Source organism: Pinus tabuliformis, chromosome 8 (genome assembly GCF_031772625.1).
Source record: "Pinus tabuliformis cultivar Carrire ecotype Pingquan chromosome 8, CPIR1, whole genome shotgun sequence".
NCBI lineage: Eukaryota > Viridiplantae > Streptophyta > Pinopsida > Pinales > Pinaceae > Pinus > Pinus tabuliformis.
The window spans coordinates 369,048,031-369,062,716 of NC_142294.1; positions in this window are offsets into that span (position 1 = coordinate 369,048,031).

Genomic DNA, 14,686 nt, shown 5'->3' on the forward strand with positions numbered 1-14,686 from the left:
TAGCCCAGTTTGCATCAACAAAGCCATGAATATCCAACACTCTGTCCAATCCTGGTCTTCCTTGGTAGCAAAAACCATAATCACTAGTGCCACGCAAATACCTGAAAACCCGCTTCACTACTATCCAGTGCTCCTTCCCAGGTTTTGACATAAACCTGCTCAATACTCCCACTGCATGTGCAATGTCTGGTCTAGTACAAACCATTGCAAACATCAGGCTACCCACTGCACTTGCATATGGAACACGAGACATGTCCTCTTCCTCTTCTTGTGTCTTGGGACACTATTCAGCAGATAACCTCACACCTATAGGAATAGGAACCTTCACCGGTTTACTATCCTACATATTAAACCTTTGGAGTATTGTCTCGACATACTTCCTCTGGTTTAACCAGAGCTTCCTCTTTGACCGATCTCTTTTAATTTCCATGCCTAAAATATAGTTTGCAGCACCAAGATCTTTCATGTCTAATTTGGAGGACAATTGGGTCTTCAAATCCTTGATAATTTCTTTGTCATTTCCAAACAACAACATATCATCCACATACAAGACCAGATAAATAATACGGTCACCAATTAATTTAAAATACACACAATGACCTGCTTTGCTTCTGGTGAAGCCAAGTCCCCGTATAAATGTATCAAATTTCTGATACCACATCCTTGGTGACTGTTTTAACCCATACAGAGACTTCTTTAACTTGCATACCAGTTCTTTCTTACTCTTCACCGCAAAGCCTTCAGGTTGCTTCATGTAGATTTCCTCTTCCAAATCCCCATGAAGAAATTCTCTCTTCACATCCATCTGTTCTACCTCAAAATCAAAAGCAGCAGCAACAGATAAAAGTAATCTAATAGAAGTTACCTTGGCAACAGGAGAAAAAATATCACCAAAATCAATTCCTGGCACTTGGGAATAACCTTTTGCTACCAACCGAGCTTTGTATTTCTCCACCTTTCCTTCTGCATTTTTCTTCTTCTTGAACACCCATTTGCTGCCAATGGGTTTCCTTCTAGCCGGCAACTCCACCAGATCCCAAGCCTCATTTTTGTGCAAATATGCCATTTCATCGACCATGGCCTCTTTCCAGAGTTTTCCATCCTCTGAATCCACTGATTCCTTCATAGTTCTGGGATCATTATCAGTAACAGACAAAGCAAAATTTGAATTGAAAGCAGATCGACTATACCTTTCTGGCTGCCTTCTTTCTCGAACTGATCTTCTCACAGCCAGAGTTTGTGGCTCTTCATCTTCTGATTCCTCCTCTGCTGCAGAGTCTGATTCTTCCTCCTTTGGCTCAAACTCTATCTTCTCAGGTTCCTTTGGTTGGACTTCATGTTGAATAACATCTTTTACCTCTCTGAACAACACGTCTCGGCTGTACACAACCTTCCGTGTGACTGGGTTCCAAAGCTTATAACCCTTTAAACCATCCTTATACCCAATAAAGATGCACTTTTCAGATTTACTATCCAACTTGGTTCGTTTCTCCTTTGGAACATGTACATATGCATCACATCCAAATACCCTTAGATGTGAAAGAGAGGGTTTCTTACCAGTCCATACTTCTTGTGGAGTCTTATCCTCCAACGCTGATGAAGGTGATCTGTTGATCAGGTAACATGCAGTATCCACCACCTCTACCCAGAATTCCTGTCCTAACCCAGCACCACTGAGCATGCTTCTTGCCCTTTCCATCAACGTCTTGTTCATTCTTTCTGCGACTCCATTTTGCTGAGGTGTATATGGAGTAGTCTTCTGCCGTGCTATACCACACTTCTTACAAAATTCTTCAAATTCCTTGCTGCAAAATTCTCCACCATTATCTCTCCTCAGCACCTTTATCTTCTTCTCTATCCGATTTTCCACCAGAGCCTTAAATTCTTTAAACCTTTCAAAGACTTCAGATTTCTTCTTAAGAAAATATATCCATGTATTCCTTGAGAAGTCATCTATGAATGATACATAGTACACAGACATACCCAGTGATGGAACCTTCACAGGTCCAAACACATCACTGTGCACAAGCTCTAATATCTGTTTCTTCCTCTTACCACCAGAGGGGAAACTCATCCGATTCTGCTTCCCATATACACAATTTTCACAGAAATCAAAATCCAGAGAGCTATTATTCATACCTTCTACCATACCTTTACCATGAAGTATTTGAAGGCCCTTCTCTCCAATATGTCCAAGCCTTTGATGCCACAACATGGTCTTCTCTCCAGAGACCACTAGATTCTCTACTCCATTTTCAGGAACCATAGAACTATTGCACCCATCAACAACAGTGCTACCTTGCAGCTTGTACAGAGTTCCAATCCGAACTCCCCGCATTAATATCAGTTCTCCTCAAACCATCTTGCAGGTATCTTTCTCGAACACCATCTTTACGCCTGCATCATCCAACTTGCTTACAGAAATCAGATTTCTGGCCAATGCAGGAATATGTAGAACACCCGGAAGTGTTCTAACCCTTCCACCTTGCAACTTCAACTTGACTTTTCCCCGACCAATGATTCTAGCCTTCCTATCATCTCCTAAGAAGACATCACCACCATCGTATTTCTCATACTCGCAGAACCACTCTCTATGGGGAGTGAAGTGAAAGGATGCACCTGAGTCAATCAACCATGCCTCATGATCTACATGTGTACTTGAAGAAGCCAAGTACACATCCCCACCTTCATCTAAGGTGGTTTTCGCCTCTGCAGAAGGAGCATCATCAGATCCCTTTCCTTTATCAGGAGCTTTAGATTTACAATCCCTTCTGAAGTGCCCTTCCTTTCCGCATTTCCAGCACACCACCTTTGTAGGTTTTCCTGGATATTTAGATCTCCCTCTAGATTTAGATCTCCCACTCGATGACTTATTTTTGTTTCTGTTCTGGGACCATCCTCGTACAGACAAGGCATCACCATTCTGGTTGTCCATATTTTTCCATCTCATCTCCTCCGTCAGCAAGGCTGAGACTATTTCATCAAACTGCAAAGCAGTTGCATTGCCACCTATTGCAATAACCAGACTATCCCACGAATCTGGTAGAGAACACAACATACTGATGCACTTATCTTCATCTGAAATTTTAATATCAACAGATAATAACTGACTTACCACAGTATTAAACGCATTCAGATGCTCTGTCACCGAGTCTCCATCTTTCTTTTTTTTCACTTAATGGTTCACGGATACCCGGGTTAGTGGGTAGCCGCTACGTCCAGGGTTTTAAACACTGAGTGGACGCCACCCGAAGGGCATCAACACCCCTCGGCCTATTTACTGACCTAACCCCAAGAGCTTTCGGGATTCGACCCTGTGACCTCCCATTGGCGAGGCACTTGATTTGACCGATTGAGCTAACTCTTGGGGCTGAGTCTCCATCTTTCATCCTCAGGTTATACAACTTTTTCCGCAGGAACAGTTTATTCACCAGAGACTTAGATTGGTACAAAGTCCCTAACTTGACCCACAAAGCCTTTGCCGTAGCTTCCCGTGATACATTCAGCAGTACTGAATCCGAGACACACAATCGTATTGTTCTCTTTGCCTTTCGATCCAACTTCTTCCATTCTTCATCGGTCACTCCCGATGGTTTACTACCTGGATCTACTGTGACCCACTGATCTTTATCCACCAACAGATCCTCCATCTTGAGTTTCCACAACTCAAAATTCTAACCATTGAACTTCTCAATCTCTATCTTTCCACTGCTCGCCATCTTCTTTCACCACCAGAATCGATCTCGCAGATCTCCCACTGAACAGGGTCTACCACAAGCCCGAGCGAAACCCCTCAGCAACAAAGGCATCCCCTTGAAGCCAAAACAGCTCTGATACCAAATTTAGGTTTTAACCTTGTACATAAATTACCTGCATACAAATTCTTAAACAAAGAAAATAAACAATGCGAGAGCATAACCCATAAAACACATATGCACAGAGATTTTTCCCTGGATCCCAAAACCGGGACTACCAGCTTGATTTTTCATTATGTTCCTTTCAATGTTACAATACATATTTATACATGCCGAAGCATCCAATACCATGGACCGAAAACCATCGCGTCCAATACCATGGACTGAAAACCATCGCGTCCAATACCATGGACCGAAAACCATCGCGTCCAAAAAACATGTGCGAAAATCATGCACAAAACCATAGGTGGGTCCGCCCAAACTAACATATGGTCCAAAAGCAAAATTTTTCCGGGGCACTGCCCCGGACCCCATAAAGTGGGGTTACGGGTGCCCTTCAAACCCCCTATTAACTACATGGAAAGAATATAACACAACCCAACAAGGATGCCATTTGGCTTAAACATTGCTGGAGTAACATTTCAGAGAGCTAGGGACATAGCTTTTTATGGGTCAGGTAAATAAATTTTTGGTTATTTATCTTGATGACATAACTGTTTTTTCTAAATCTGATCAGAAACATCTAAAGCACTTGATGAAGGTTTTTGACAGGTGTAGAAAATTTGGAATATCATTGAACCCTAAGAAGTCCTTGTTTGTTGTCAAAGAAGGAAAATTGTTGGGCCATATAATTTTGAAGGAGGGAGTAGTAATTGACCCCAAATGAGTATATGCCATTGAATCATTGACCTTACCTAGAAACAAGAAGGAGATTTAATCTTTTCTAGGCAAGATTAATTTTCTAAGGAGGTTTATTCCAAATTATGCAGAGATTATAAAATATATAACTGACATGCTCCGAAAGGACCATGAAGTCAAATGGACTCCCTCTTCTAGGTATGCATTTGAACAAATTAAAAATGTTATCTTTGAAGCTCCCACCTTAGCCAGTCCTGATTATACTAAGCCATTTAGTATTTTCTCTTTTGCCTCAGAAACAACCCTTGCTACCATTCTATTACAGAAAAATGAAGATTCCCATGACCAACCCATAGCCTTTTTTAACAAGGTTGTGAGAGATTTTGAGCTTAAGTATGACATAATTTAGAAGCAAGATTATGCCCTCATTCAAGCCCTAAAATCATTCAGGAGGTATGTCTTACATTCACCTATTACTGCTTATGTCCCTAATAGTGTTGTGAAAATTGTCCTAACCCAACCAGACACTGATGGGAAAAGAGGTAGATGGATCACTCAAATTTTGGAGTTTGATGATAACTATAAAGACTACCAAGCTAGTAAAAGGTCAAGGATTAGCCAAGCTTCTTGTTGAATCCAACTACAAAGTACTTGGAGTCTTTTATGTTTTAGAAATACAAGGGAAGAATACACAAGAACCTTTTGTCCTTGTAGAAGGGGAGAATCCACAAGAACCTTCCCTTCATCTTAAAGGGGAGAATCCACAAGAACCTCTACCTTCTGAGCAGATCAGCCCTATACACATTGATGAAAAATTCTTGTTGTCAAACTGGTATCAAGATACTATAAATTTCTTGATCCATTTTGAGTGTCCAGCATCATTCTCCAAAACCTAGTGTAAAACCCTTAAGTTAAAATCAGTCAAGTACTGCATTATAAATGAAAATTTATACTAGAAAGATCCATTGAATATTTTTTTATTATGTTTAAAAAAATCAGAAACTAAAGGAATCATTGATCAGTTTCATACATGATTTTGTGGGGGACATTATGCTTGGAGAGCAACATCATACAAGATTCTGAGGGGAGGCTTTTATTGGCCCGCACTGTTCTTACAAGTAGGGGAAAAGGTCAGAGGTTATGTTCCTTGTCAAATGTTTGCTGGTAAACAAAAATTAGCAGCTCTTCCACTCGTTGCATCAATAGTTTCAGCACCTTTTTTCAATGGGGATTAGATTTTTTTGGAGAGATTCACCCCACTTCAAGTAATCAGCATAGATAGATCCTCACGGCAATAGACTACTTCGCTAAATGGGTGGAAGCAATTCCAGTCAGAAATGATACTAATTCAGTAGTAATTAAGTTTATTGAGGAGAATATCTTATCTAGATTTGGTTGCCCAACTCAAATTGTCACTCATAATGCAACAACTTTTTGTAGTGTTAAAATGATTGAATTTTGCCAGAAATATCAGATTCTGTCACATCATTCATCCATACTACCCTCAAGGGAATGGCCTTGCAGAGTCATCAAACAAAAGTCTGGTAAAGGTAATAAAAAAGACTCTAGCTGATCATAAGAAGAGTTGGGATTCACATTTGATTTATGTAGTCTGGGCAAACAGAATTACTCCAAAGAGATCTACTGGTAAATCTCCATTTCAGTTAGTCTATGGGAAAGATGCAGTTTTCCCTACCAATATGGCCTTCCTTGTTTTAAAATTCCCGTAGGATTCAACAGATGAACCTGATGATTCTTCAAAAAGAATAAATCAGATCATTGAACTTAATGAAAACATATATCAAGTTTAATACAAATTGAATAAATATCAGAATAAGATGAAGGCCCTGTTTGACAGAAGAGCGAGGGAGAGGGACTTTAAGGAAGGTGATCTAGTTCTAAGATGGGATGCCAGGAGAGAAAAGAAAGGAAAGCATGGCAAATTTGACAATCTATGGTTTGGACCTTTAGCAATTTCTGAATTGAAGGGTAACAACACTTTTGGGCTACAGAATCTTGAGGGGTTATATTCCACTTATCCTATAAATGGAAGGTTTCTCAAACATTACATTCAGTACTAAGAACTTGAAATAGTTTTCATTGTAAATACTAAGGCTTTCTTTACTTTTCAAGATGTCAGTGTGATCTTTGTTACAATAAGGACTCCATAGCCCGAGGAGAAGGCACATGGATCTGTAGGTTCTCTGCATTCTACAAGAGAAAGCAGTCCCCAGATGGAGCCAATATTGTAGCATTTTTTGGTTTTGATAAGATAGAATAAAATAGTCAAAAAATAAAAAATGATATTTTGAAAAAATGTTAAGTTAGGATATGTACATAACAATATTGAATAAAATGTTTTTCATAATATCTTGATGATGATGTTCATATCAAAGAAAATGTTAGGTTAGATGTCCTAAAAAATCAAGGCAAAAAGAAAATGTTAGGTTAGAAAGAAAAGAAAACAAATAAACTGTGAAAGTGAGCAGGTCTAAATGCCACAACTATTTTTTCTGAAAAATAATGGTTGTGTGCAACTTGTCATAAATGCCACAACCCATGATAGTCAAATACTTTAATCTTGACTGCTTCATACTTTAAATTTGATGTTATAGTTAGAGAATAAATATATGGCCAAACTGTTTAATCTTGGTAGATCAGTAGTTAGGTAGAGAATAATAAGGTGCTCATCAGTTTAGTCTGAGCCCTTGGAGGTTATAAGGTTAGAATTAGATATTTTTATTTTTAAATAAACAGAAAGGAAAAGGGTTTCCTAGCTTAAATGCACCCATTAAGTGAAGAAAAAATGATAGGATAAGCAAAGGGTAAGTAGAGAAAGTTGCCAAAGTATGATGATTGATTGGACAAAATGTACATTTATCATGTTTTACTATATGTTTCTATGTCCATGAGGCAATTACACAAAGCAAATGAAGGTCTACAAGATAAATTAATTAACTTCCCTCATCCTCATTCATCCCTATATATACTAATTTCACCTTCCCACCTTCGTGTAGTTCACATTCATTCATTTTCCATAAAAAACCCCTTTTCCTAAGTTTAAAATCCCTTTTGCCTAGGAAAAGGGAAAGCCCCATGCTAAATCACCTTTTACCCAAAAACCCACAAAAAATTGTTTAGCCTAAGTATTGAGGTGTATATGTAAAAAGCAAATAAGTTATAAAAGAGCCATAGAAAATTTTAGGGGCGAATGTTCGCCCTTTGGCGAAATTAAGGGGTTTTAAATTTTTAGTGGGCGAATATTTTGTATCATGGTACATTTTTACAAATCACCTCAAATAGCCCACCTTATTTTAAGGGAGAGGGTAAAAAAGGTAAATTTAGCCCTTAAAATTAGGAGTTATAACCTTCCATTCGCCCATTTTCAAGAATAGATTTTATTTAAGTGAATCCAATCGCCCATGTTCAAGAATAGGTTTTATTTAAGTGAATCCTATGGGCCAAATACCATATTTATAAAAGAGGTATGGTAAATTAATAAAAATATAAATAAATGAGAGGTATGGTAAATAAATAAAACATTTTTTATATTTACTTCATAAGTCACCTTATATACATGCAAGGGTGTAAACAAATAAAAATATAAGTAAAGTGGAGGTATGGTAAATAAATAAAACGTCTTTTTATACTTACTCAAAAGGTATGGTAAATAAATAAAAATATAAATAAATGTATGGTAAATAAATAAAAAATCTTTTTATATTTAGTCCATAACCCTCATTCTATTTATGAAGGCTCAAGAAAGAGGTTTTATTTAAATGAATCCTATGGGCCAAATACCATATTTGTAAAAGAGGTATGGTAAATTAATAAAAATATAAATAAACGAGAAGTATGGTAAACAAATAAAACCATTTTTTATATTTCCTCCATAAGTCACCTTATATTTACGAACACTCAAAAAATGCGTTATATTTAGGTGAAACCTATGAGTAAAATACTATGGGACAAATACCATGGACTAGATTATTATTAATATCATGCAAAAAAACATTATTAACCCTAATATTAGTATTAATAAAAATAAAAATGGCACATGGTATTCACCCATGGTATTCACCAAAATGGCACAAGGTATTGACCCATGGTATTCACCTGGAATGTAGCCTATTTAAATGAGGGAATTAAACCAACATAGATCCATCTTTACTCTGGATCTACTAACCCCGAGAGGTATCAAATATCGTGATATGCAAACTAGCATAGAGTGAAAAAATATTTGATCCCTCTCGGGGTGGATCAAGAGTAAAAATGGATGTTGTAATTTAATGTATGTTAAACATTTTAGCTTGGTTAAAATATAAAATAAAATAAAAATCAACTATTAATTTTATTAATTTTTATAAATTACTAATAGTAATTTTTAAGCTCCAGGTTTATTATAACCCATGGTATTGACCCATGGTAATACCAAGATCTTACAAGATTTTATAATTGAGTAAAATATTCGCCATGCCTTGGTGAGAGATTCGCCAAAAAATTATATATACATATTATATTATTGATAAAATCACCTTCCATTTTTCTTATATAACATGGAGATTCGCCCATTTATTATACATATAGATTTAGGGGGGGTTCTTAAAATTTTCCCTAAAAAGAGCTTTATACTTAGCGTATTTCCCTTTCCGCTCATATTCCATATTAACTCTAACTTATAGTATTAAACCCCTAAAAGTTCTCTTTCCCATATATATTTACTTCCTTTATTAAATAACCTGAAACCGTTAGTTTTATTATAAAAATTATGTATTTAATAAAACATCGCATCGGCTGATCGCAAGCCTTTCAACATGAGTGCACTCTCCCTGCATTGTGATATGCGATTGCGATGGACCCAGACCTGACGCAATATATATAATAATTCAATGCCATTTCGCATCCACCTCCATCGGAAGTTCCCGCTAAATCATATACCTTGCACCATTGCAATCTTCAATTGCGATGGGAACTTAGACTCGACGCAAATATAAATTATAATCCATTTCCATTTCGCATTAGCCCCCATCGCAAGTCTCGGCTAGAGCATATACCCTCCACCATTAAGATTGGTGATTGTGACGGGAACCCAGACTCGATGCCATTTATCCACCCGCATTCATATTATTTCAAGTCCACCATATCTGTTTTGCGAAGGATTTCATTGTGAAAATGTTTTTATGGTTTAAACATAAAACACAACTAATCTCAGTCTTTAACCCATGATAAAGCCATTGCCGCCATAATTAATCATTGGGACCCTCCGCACTGCTCTTTTGCTCGACCACTGTCCGATCTAAGGCATTCAAATTTAACGACCCTCAACAATTTCGGGTTGGCTCTCTATACGAATGTTACCCGCTCGAAAAGTGGTATTCCACTGACCTCCCCTTACTACATGTCAGGATTAGATTATATCGGGTTACCCCTCCCAAAACCACCCATGCCCCATAAAGTGGTGCGATGAAAACCAAAACCACCTCTCGCATAACGACAAAATGACCACTGTTCACTTTGCCCCATAGTTAAAAAAGAAAGTTGTTTTTCAATTTAAACGCAAAAATCACCATTTTTCCTTTGTTTCGTCTGTTTTCACAGTAAACTCTCCATAAGCCTCTGCAACCAATAGAGGCATTGTTTTACCTTCCGATACACTCTGGACTCCTTCTAGTATCCTTTCAAGCTCAATAAAGCCATTGACGACCTTCTCTGTCACCTTTGTTTTTCTTAACGATTTCTATGTTTTGTAGGTAAAAACCCCTGTTCTAGGCTTACAAAAAATAAGCCTGCATACAGTTAGAAGACAAATATGAAGATCATATCAAATTACTCTACCAGGTGACATAAAATCTAAAAGGATTTACTATTGAAAAACAAAATAAAAACCTGAAATGCATAGTAAAGGTAAAAGGGAACACAGTAAAGATTACTCAGCAAGGTCAAAGGATATTCATAGAGTTTAAAGAGTATCAAATGAAGGAATCAACCAGCATAAAGGATACAAACAATCAAACAGCCTAAAGGGGCAAAATATTAGACAATAAAGCCAGCGCAACCTGAATAAAAGGGACAACAAGAAGTAGTTCAATAGCTTCCCCTATCTTCTTGTATGAAGATCTTTCCTTTCCTAGAATAAATCTTAATCAGTTTTAGGATATTTTCTTAGTTTCATTATTGTATAAATAACTCTCTTCTCAAGTTGTTATTGGTTCAAAGTTCAAGGTTCATTATTCCTTTCTTGCTAAGTAGTGACTGTTCATTCTACTCTGAACCTAGTTGCACTTTTAAAGGAGGATTTTGTAAACACTTGATCTACTCAGTTTTGCTGGAACCTTAATACAAAGCAGAGGATTCTGAATTTGGTTTTACAAAGTTTGTGTTATCCTGTAAGTTTTTCCAGTTATCAATCATTATGTTTTTCTTCGTATGCTTATGACTTATACTTTCTTCGTAAACTGCTAGGAAAACGTGTGAAACCAAGGGGAAAAGGTGAAAATGAAGGGAAAAGGGTATTTTCTTAGGAAATGATGGGATAATGAGGAAATTAGAAAGTATGTAGTGGGGGGTGAAATGAAATGAGGGGAAGTTAACTAAAACAACTTGTGAACATCTTTTCACTTTCATAACTACTCCTGCACACTGCAACACACGATCAAGCATGATAAATGTGCTTATGTGTCAATCAACTTTGTACTTCTGCAACCTTTCTTCTACCTACCCATTTACTTACCCTAACATTTTCTCTTCACTTAATTGAGTGCATTTAGGCTAGCAGACCCTTTTCTTTCCTTTTTCTTTTGAAACGAAAACTATATAATTCTAACCTTATAACATCTAAGGGCTCAGATTAAACTGATGAGCTCCTTATTATTCTCTACCTAACTACTAATCTACCAAGATTAAACAATTTGGCTAGATCTTTATTCTCTAACTATAAACATGAAATTTAAAGCATGAACTAGTCAAGATTAAACTAATTGACTTTCATGGGTTGTGGCATTTATGACAAGCTTCACACAACCATTATTTTGCATAATAAAGTAAAAGTAGTCGCACTTGGACTTGCACACTTTCAGAGTTTATTGCTTTCTTCTTTTCTCTCTAACCTAACATTTTATTTTTGCCTTCATTTTTTAGGGCACCTATTCTAACATTTTCTTTGATATGGACATATTCATCAATATTTCCTCAAATTTTTTATTCAATATTCTTTTTGTCCATATCCTAGCTTAACATTTTTTGAAAAATATTTTCATTTTTTGACTAATTGATTCTATCTTGTCAAAACCAAAAATCATACAACACACACTACAAAATCCTGGTCTAGATCTGTAATCTTTAGCACTGGTGCATGTGTCAACAAATTCTTAGGCTACTCAAAACAATCCTTGTTGGAAATAATACTGAGAGGGGGGGTGAATCAGTATTATCAAATTCTTTTCAATATATCTTCCTTATTTATACTTTGAATAATTCTTCAAATATTGATCATTACTTTGTATGTCAGTATCATAAAATAATGAGCAGGAACAAGAAAAGCAAATAGTCACACAAAAGAACACCAGATATAAGGTGGAAACCCAATGTGGGTGAAAACCACCTGCTGCAATATGTCTCTATCTTCTTTCAATTAGAAACTCCTTTTACAATGATTTTGTACTGGTGCAGTCCTTTACCAGTACGCAGGCTACAACCTGCAGAGAGCTACAACTCTCTCTCTCATTTTCAAGTCTCTCCTGGAGGGGAGCTACAACCCCCTACTTCTTTTATTTCAAGGAACACTTTTCATTAATTTTCAGACTAGATCCAAGAACATCAAATAAACATCAAGAACATGTGAATCAACCAATCTCCTTATACAAACAATCCAATGAGCCACCCAAACTTCTCAGAATGCTGTAAACAGAAAAACAACACCAGTAACCTAAACCCAGAACACAGCAGAAGATAGAAAACAGGCAGCCAACAAATATTTCAAAACAGGTCCGCAACTTCACCAATATACACCTGCGGATACCGGCACTTCACCTTTAGCTGCGCTGCGTATACCCGCACTGCGCCTTCTTCTGTACTGCGTACCCCGCACTGTGCCTTCAGCTGAGCTGCATATACCCGCACTGTGCCTACCTCTGATTAGGGCCAAATTAACAGTCCTCCAAGGTACCACAAACAGTCAGATCCACAGATCACTATTCCAGCCTTAAGATTTTGACCCATCAATAGAACTTATCCTTCTCCTTACGCTCAGGTTCCTTCTTCATTCAGATCCAGATCTGCACCATAACCCAATCACCGTATTCCAGATCTAGCACTTTATCAGATATTCAATAATTCAGAAGATGCTTTTCCAAATGATCTCCTTCCTCTTTTATAGCCTTAGTCCTTTCTGAATACCATGGTCCAAAACCATAGGATCAAAAAACTGTTGGACTAATACCATGAACCAACAATGAAAGTGCGTGAGATCAACACTTTTGGATGCAATACCACGGACCAAAACCATAGGATCAAAAACTGTCAGACTAATACCATGAACCAACCATGAAAGTGCGTGAGATCAACACTTTTGGATGCAATACCACGGACCAAAACCATAGGATCAAAAACTGTCGGACTAATACCATGAACCAACCATGAAAGTGCGTGAACTTTTCTCTTGCATGAAGGGAACTTTTCTCTGCATGAAAGTGCGTAAACTTTTCTCTACATGAAATAAAATTTTCTCTGCATAAAAGTGCGTGAACTTTTCTCTACATGAAATAAACTCTTCTCTGCATAAAAGTGCGTGAAATTTTCTCTACATGTAATAAACGTTTCTCTGCATAAAAGTGCGTGAACTTTTCTGTACATGGAATAAACTTTTCTCTGCATAAAAGTGCATGAACTTTTCTCTACATGGAATAAACTTTTCTCTGCATAAAAGTGTGTGAACTTTTCTATACATGAAGGAAACTTTGTTGCACTATAATTTATCAAATAAATTTGTTGCACTATAATTTATCATTTGTGTGATTTTCCATCAAGGAAAACACTTGTCTCATAATGCCAACAATCTCCCCCTTTGGACTTGATGGCAACAATACCAAATCACTCTCCCCCTTTGAAATCAAGGGCAAAGGGCGAACCAAGATATTCTCTTTCCTAGAAAGGCATTCCGTTGTTCATACTCCCCTGAGTACCTGTTGAAATCTCTGAATGAGATCCCCCTTTGTATATGCCATGGTGTACCAATCTGTTCATGCTACATGCTGAAAGCTCTGCTCTTTCTGAATTGTGCTGTTCATGCTCCCCCTGACTGTAGGAAAGATCTACAAAAGATGTTCTTCAAGAAGAACCAAGACTTATACATCATGAAAGACCTTCCTATCACCAAAAGACTCAATACATACATCCATCACCCAACCAAGTGGGGATACATCAGAAATATGACAACCAAATACATTACATCTTCATCCCAGGCATAGTGGGGAAACCAAACTTGCAGCAATATTCAGACCAGCATCCATGATCTCCTTCTGTACTTCCTCCATAATGCCAACAATGCATGATATGCTCCCCCTGAACCTGTGCCATTCGATCTTCGACCAATCCGCAACCAGCTCATGTACGCATATACTTCAGATGAACCTTGCGTACAACCAACAATCAGAAGAGATTCAACAACAAGATGATGCATCAACAACCCCCAGCTTTTGCCTGAGGTATTCAAAGGTCTCCCTAGGCAATGGTTTGGTGAATATATCAGCAACCTGTTCCTTAGAAGGAACATACTCCAACTTGACCTTTTGTTCAAGCACTTGTTCCCAGAGAAATTGATACTTGATTGGTATGTGCATGGTTTTTGAATGCATGACTGGGTTCTTTGAAATGCTGATTGCACTTGTATTATTACATAAGATGGAGATAGGTGGTGTACAAGTGATTTGAAAATCCTGCAAGGTCTGCAACATCCAAAGGAGTTGAGTGCAGCAAGATGCAGCAGCAACATATTCTGCTTCAGCTGTAGACAAGGCAATTGAACTTTGTTTCTTGCTGAACCAAGATACTAATATGGAACCCATAAAGAATGCACCGCCACTTGTGCTCTTCCTGTCATCCACGCTTCCAGCCCAATTTGCATCAGTATAAGCTTC